Source organism: Zalophus californianus, chromosome 1 (assembly GCF_009762305.2).
Source record: "Zalophus californianus isolate mZalCal1 chromosome 1, mZalCal1.pri.v2, whole genome shotgun sequence".
Taxonomy (NCBI): Eukaryota; Metazoa; Chordata; class Mammalia; order Carnivora; family Otariidae; genus Zalophus; species Zalophus californianus.
This window is the reverse complement of record NC_045595.1, coordinates 116857258-116865288: the sequence shown is the minus strand read 5'-3', so window position 1 is coordinate 116865288 and position 8031 is coordinate 116857258.

The window sequence follows — 8031 nt, the reverse complement described above, 5'->3', positions numbered from 1 at the left end:
TAAACTTTTAGATGAGTAGATATGGAGAGATGTATAAGTATGATGGTTTAACCACTGACCCTGTGATAATCCAGTTAGATATGTCAGGCACAACCAAAATATAGAGTGAAAGAAAAATTCCAGAAGAGTTTATGCAAAACGTAGGCTATTCTGGGGGCAGTGTCTAGACAGAGACTCCTTTACGGTCCCAGGACTTGTACCATGGAAATATTTAAGGGCACAAATCATCCACTGTGCTACTGGTCCAGTCTAGCTGATGTTCATTTTGTTGTATGCACACCTTTAACAATCTCTTGACCTCCATACCTAGGGTAGTATAATTTTTTCCCCTGCCGGTTTACCTCTTACTTTTCCCTTTCTTCTTTTGTGTCTTAGATGTTCTTCCATCATCTTTTAATTATTTATTTATTTTTTAAACTCCTTTCCACCTCCTAACCTTACATAGCTAATTAACAAGCCCACATTTGGCTTTCCATATTTTTTCCCTAGGGTCTTCCACTCTCTGTTGCTCTGATAAGAAATAAATATTTAGCCCGGTGTGAGTGACAGACAGTAAAATTCTAGAAATATTAGGAAAGGTTTTGTTTTGCAGTGTTCCAAATCTTAACCTGGGTCTAGATGATGGCATCCATCTTTACATTTTAAATTATCTACTCAGTTTCCATATCTTTATCCTTTCTCACTTCTACTCTTAAACTTTAAATCATTACTTTTTAGTTCATAAAGAGTCCCCCTGAATTTTTTCAACTCCCAGCTTGCCAATAATTGTTGACACTTGTGAGCAACACCAACTAACTGCATGAATTTATGTATAGTTACATTCTGTTGTCAAACTGCATATTAATAGTATGTGAATATAGTTTTATGAGCACTATTTGAAAGATTATGAGATACTAGAGCAATCAGCTCGCTTTCTTATATAAAAATATTATAAAATTCATGGGAACTCAGAGGATGAAAACACTTTTGACCTTGATTTGATGAAAAGATCATGAAGGAATTCTTCGAGGAGAAGGAAATGAAGCCAGGGTGAGTAATAATTTGGCAATAGTTAGCATAAATTATTTAAGACCATTCCAGAAAGCTGAAATAATGTATACATTGACTTTGATAGCAAACCCACGGTTGTATGGAAAACAGCTGGTTCAGTTTTATAAGTCTATTGCCAATGATGGGTGTATTGAAATGTTAAACTAGTAAAGCAGATTGTGGCAAGAATTTCCAGGGAGTTCACCTGTTTTTCCATTTATTAGGATGCACTCAATAATGAAAACATAATAGTAAAAAATGCAGGTTCATGATAATGGATATAACAATAGTCTATAAGTAAAAGAGAGATAATGGATTAGTGTAGTTGGAAAAAAAGTTGAAAGAAGTCAGGAGTTTCATTTCTGTTATGAGATTTGATCAAGTCATTGAACATCCTAGGGTTCCATTTCTTCAACTCTGAAATTGAGATGGTAATATCAATATGGTCTGATTACTTTATAGATAAGTGATAAGGGTTAAAGTACCTTATCACATATATAAGCATTTTTTTATGTAAAGCTACTAAAAACAATAAAATATCATGTGGAAGGAAGGGGTTTCAGTGGTCTAGAACTGCTATGTGGAGCACAGAGAATACTAATATTTTCCTTCTTCTAGTGGATCGATATTCAAAAGTTTTCCACAAATAAATAAAAGCCAAATATAAAATATATAAGTAAATTAAAAATATGAACAGGTGATTCAAAGCCAAAAAACTAAAACGAGGTTTTTAAACTTTAAATGTTTAACATCACCTACCACTGAAGAATAAAAATTAAAGCATTGGTTTCTTTTTTCACCTACTAAATAGGCAAAATCAGTAAGTTTGAAATAATACTAAAGGAAGTGTAGAAAAGCAAAGACTTACAGTGCTTGTGAATGGTGTTAAATAATATAGATCATGTGCATGACAATCCAAAATTTAAATACATATGTCTTTCAAGTCAGCAAGTAACTATTTAAGAAATTGCACCAGAAACTGTGGACTGTCCTCTGGAATCCGGGCTAGATTTAGAAGTGGGAGAATTTCCTTCTCTCTTTAAGGTTTTAATACATGCATGTGTCAATTTTATAAAAAAATAATATTTTTAATCAGAAAAAAATAGGTGCTAATCTAAAATTGCCATAATGTAAATTTTTGTTTTATTTTGCTCTTGTTAATAGAATATATGCAGGTCATTCTTTTTTTATTTGATCTATTTCACTAGGTGGTTATTTTCTCTGTGGATCCAGTCCCATTAAATTGAGCTTTATAGACAATCATCTCTCTTCCTACTTTTATTACCAGTCATTTTGAATCTCACTGTTGGTTTTGATGAATTTTGCTTAAGAGGGAAATAATTCTAGCACTAAGCTTGATTCACCCACCCTCACTCCCCACTCAATGGGAAAAATACCACAGTTTCTGACAAGAAGCAATCATAAGTGATAATATCAGTTGGCTTAATTATCGTGACTGTTGCATGCTGTGAGGCAAATTAGAGATATCAGTTTTAGCATCATTCTGAGTCTATCTTTAGTGATTGTTTACATCTTAAAATGAATCCAGATATCAAAATATCCATGGATCAACGGAAACATAATTTATCAAATACATCTGATGTCTTACTTAAAAATCATTTATAACTTAGCCAATAATTCTAATCACAATTCTTTACTAGCTTTATAATAGACTTTCTAATATTTAAGTTAAATAATGGTCCAATAATTTGCTTTCTTCTAAGTTCCTGGGTGTTTTGTTCTTTTTAAAATTGTTTGACAGAAATTATCTATTTTATGTTTTTATTTTCTTTCAATTTCAGACATTTCTGCATACATTTTCATCAATGAGCAAGACAACAAAGCCACCTTCATTAAGTGGAGAAGTTGAACACAACAAGGGCATATATATTTTTTTCTTGTGTTTTCTTAATATGGAGCCTGGGTACAGATTTTGTGTTATCATGTCAATGCTCTTTCTGATGCAATCCAGTTATCTATTTACTTTAAAGGCAATGTGTTTGCTAAGAAATGTTATGATAGGGGTACCTGAGTGGCTCAGTTGGCTGAGCATAGGACTCTTGGTTTTGGCTCAGGTCATGATATCATGGGTGTGCCTTCGGTTCGGTGCTCAATGGGGAGGCTGTTTGGAGATTCTCTCCCTCTGCCCCTCCCCTGCTCTCTTTTCTCTCTCTCTCAAATAAATAAATACATCTTTAAAAAAAAGAAATGTTAAGATATATTAAAATGGCCTTAATCTGTACTAAGGGCTTATAGTAGATGTTGTCATTATTTCTAGGTACATCAACTGGAATTCCAACTGGTGGCAGCTGCATGCATCCCTTTGCCCATAAACTTTCTCTTCTTTTGCAACTGGATCCCAATTTGTCCATACAAATGGCAAGCCAGAATTGCTGTGGAATTAACACCACACTACCTAACCAGTGACTGACAGGAAGTGGTAAATAAATACTCTGGCTTCTTTGGGTGACTTATCTGAAGAGTGTGTTCCATACTGGCTTTCCAAATTCCTAGTGGGATTAAACTTTGTTGTCCCCAGCAGTAACTTGCTTATTAATGCAATTTTTTGGCCATCCTCCCGCCTCACCCAATCACAATCTTTTCCTTGTATTTGGGTTTCTAGAGATCATTTCTGAATTAAATTACTCCCACCTGATATTTTCTTTAAAGAAAATGAATGCATCAAGTTTTCAACTATTTCTGAATCAGGTGTCTGAAGATGAATATGATTTAAGGACACTAAGGATTTTAAGAGTGAAATATTAGTAAAGTGCAAAAGATTGCAAAATGTAATAGTGGAGATAAACAGAGAAGACCCAAATAATTAGCTCAGTCTAACAAATTCAGAACTTATTGAGTACCAATCTACTGACCATGACCATGACCTCAAGAAGAAGAACCCATTGCTTCACACTTCATTTCATATGATTATCACTGCTCCATAATTCTTTGTTTTTCCCTTTGTGAAGCTATGTAGAGGAATGGGAAGAATGTTTTCATCGAGTATTTGGAGAATATGGAGAAGAAGAGAACGTTTTCACCAACAGAGTGGTACAAGGCATATGCAACATTCTGACCTAAACATGGGCTTAGGCAGGACATTTTGTTAGAGTGAGACTTCATTTAAACACATATTTGCAAATATACCATTTTCCACATTAGAGTTTGCAGTGCTGAAGTTGATATTTCCTTGCTAAGATACTTTAAATGATTGGTTTTGAATAACTTTTATGATACAGGTTTTTCTTTCCTGCAACCTATGCCATTTCCTTCCTATACATTTAGCTCATGGAAGTGTATGTTACTGGATTTTAAATATCACAGGGAGAAAAATACCAAACTAGTACTCTACCTTTACCTCTGTATATGTTTCCACACATTTAAAGTAAATGGCTTTCTTCATTTATTCAAGGAAGCAAGTGTTAACATTCAATTATAACATTTTAGTAGAAAGACAACACAAAGTAGCATTCAAGAATCTGAAATCCTGTGATGATATTTCAATTACAGAATTAAGTTTGGGAAACAGTGTATTACAAGAAGGAAAGCTATTGAAAATTCTTCTAAGCAACTCTGTTTTCCCCAAAAGACTGAAAATAAAAGGCTCTGAAAAACACAAATTACTGGAAGAACAGATTGCTCTGCACTTTTCTATATAGAGGTCCACCTCTACACAGGACTGCTCACCCCACTCCCTATTGAGATAGAAAGCAAAGTAATGTGTAATAGCATTCCAAGTACTCTAGAGTATAGAATGTTTTTGTCAGGAGCTACAGTAGGCAATGATGACCTTATATATAGTCTTCTCAGACTGTAGAAGACTCAGATCTTTTTTTTTCAAGAGTCAAGAACCTTGCTTGCTTAAGGTTTATCTGGTAGCCTTTCTGATGGGTATATTATGCAAATAGTAATATATTTCCAAGGAAAATTATAGAACAAAAGCAGACTGTCTGGAAAAAGTCTTTGTAAATTAAAATTCCAAGTGTCCTGTGTCAGGCAATCTAAGAATAAGTGTCACAGCATGATTAGTACAGTCATGTACATACTAGACTACCTAAAGATGGGTATCTTCACCATCTGTAATTTGCAACAAAAGAGGTCACCTAAGGCAAAACTAGTCTGTTGAAGAAGATTTCACTTCCACTGGCCTCTAAAAATAAGACTGTGGTGCTTTTGATTGGAGAGGAGACCACTCTCTCGGTTCTTCAATTTTTAATTTATAAGAGTAGGATTATGGATTATATAGATCTTTAAAAAGCAGTACAAAGATGACTAAACATGAAGAGAGAATAAAATGTATTTCTATGTAAATTAATACAGAAAATATTCAAAAAGAAGAGGAAAGGCAATCATATTCAGTAGAAAGGGAGTAAAACTAAGAGAGAAAGAGTAGCAATCAAATAAGTAAAAAATAATAATTTTTATAGCAGATATCACAACTCCACAATTGATCAAGGTACTCAGGCTATTAAAAAGAGAAAGTATAAAGTCTGGTAATAGCACTACTCATTTCTGTAAGAACATGAGAAACACCTGGGAAAATGTTATGATAATTTTCTCTAGCTTATGAGAAAAACATCATTTATCTATACAAGACAACAGATGATACGCTTCTATTTCTCTATGCACAGAGAAAGTACTTAACAGTAATTATAAGGATGTCTCACTATTATTTTTCAATATTTGATAATTATATTCAGTTTCAAGGATTGAATGGGACTTGTATCCTCATCATTTAGTGAAATTAGGTAACACTAATTAGGGTTTTAAGTGAAAAATATATAACTACAGGAAAGTGAAGAAAAACACTCTTTACTGAAGTAATGGAAGTTGACTTATAGTGTATTAGCAAATCAAATCTGTCTGTCTGATCATGCAATAAATTCCAAATTTTTAATTATTTACTCACAACACATGGACAATTCATTTCTTTCTTCCCTTCTCCTGGTATGCTTTTTCTTGAGATATTGATACAACTCTTTTTCTCTTTTCAGTTTTCTGATCAGTTCACCTCTTCATAGAAGCCCTTAATATTACATCGAAAATGGGAGCTCATCATTTAACCCCTTGCTTTACTTTTTTTTTTTTGCATAGTTTTCTGCTATTTGTTAAAATTTTGTTAAGTACTTAATACTCAGTCTAGACCAGACATTGGCAAACTGGCTGTGGACCAAATTTAGCCACTACCTGTTTCTGTACATAAAGTTTTATTGGAAACAGCCATGTTCATTCATTAATGTACATTGTTTGTTTTGGCTACTATCATGTTACAACAGGAGAGTGGAATGTTACAACAGAGACCAAATGGCCCACAAAACCCAAAATATTTACGATCTGGCCTTTAGCATAAGTTTGCTGACTGACTGTCTATACTACTACACACTAATGACAGAGACCTGCTGTTTGTAATCACTGTTGTATTTCCAAGACATTTGATAGGGCTGGTAATTAATTGATGCTGAAACAGTATTGAAAAAAATAAATGAATTAATTATTAAATAAATGAGTATCCGAATAGGTCTAAAAAATTGCCTGGCATATATAGATACCCAATACACATTTGTGTAATAAAATGAAATAACCTCTAAGCTGCGAATGTGAGATTCACAGTTTACAAAATGGTAGATACAGTGATTTTATATATTTATATATATAAAATCTTTAATATATGTATATATAACTATACATCTGTGTATATTATACAGAACATATACAGTTTATATGTACAGACTATATATTTATATACATCATGCACATATAGGTATCTATATGTACAGGTTATGTATATATACAAACTAAGTATATACATATATATGTACACTATATATTTACGTATGTATATACCCATACATATACTAATACATTAGAATGATTATCACTGTGCTGTTCATTTTTCCATACTTTGTATAAACTTCCTTAATGATATGATTGCTTCAGGAATATAAGAAAACCATAATTTTACCTTTGAGTTATTGTATATGTTTATTTTTAATCTACATTGTGAAACATTTTATTTTTAATTCAATTTTTTCTGGCTCTATTCTAGATTTTAATTTATTGACATAACCTCAACACCTAGAATTTTGCTCTACATCTTTGAAAAGCGATTCTTACAAATATTTGGGCTTAGTAAAAGTCTAATTTTTCAGTGTCAAATTTTCCCTGTTTTGCATAATTTGAGTATTAAAATAAATTCTAGCAGTCATGTTAATGAGAAAGCTTTCATCATTTTATGGCTCTTCTTGAATATATTTTTATCTTTAATAGTTTTACCAACTTCTAAGATGCAAATGTAGATGAGATCTGGTATTATATTTTAGAAAAGCTTTGTAGAAGGGGATGAGAAATATGTTTTTCATAGGCCTAAATATATGGAATGGAAGGTATCATTCATTTATACATTTTCCCCTTTATAATGATTTAAAGGTAATCTTTCCACAAATATTTATATTCCCTTACATTTTGCCTTCACATAAACACACACATATATATGTATATGTATACATATGTGCATGTGTGCGTGTGTGTGTGTGTGTGTGTGTGTGTGTGTGTGTGTACATACCTAGATGCTGCAATAGATTCCCTCTGCCAACTGGGAGGAGAGAGAAAGGACCATAGAGCATATAGGAAACACCTGAGTTGAAGCAGGAAGAGTTAGAAAGGAGGAAAAGTAAGAAAGAAGAGTTAAGAAAAGATCTGAATTATATGTTCAGAGGTTTTATTTCATTTGTAAGGGATAAGAAGAAGTAGAAGGTCTGTAAGAAACATGGCAAGAAAATGAGATTTGTATTTTACTCCAGAGGACAGAGTATGAAATCGAGTGGAAGAAAGCAGAGGGAAGGACTAGAGTTTGCAATCTATTCAAATACTCTATCTAGACTGAACAAAATTTAATTTGATCAAAAACAATGATGATTAATAAAAAGTGTAAGGAAAAGCTTCCAGGGAACATAAAATGCTACCTTATAACTAGAAAAAAATGATAGAGGAAAAAAAGCAAAA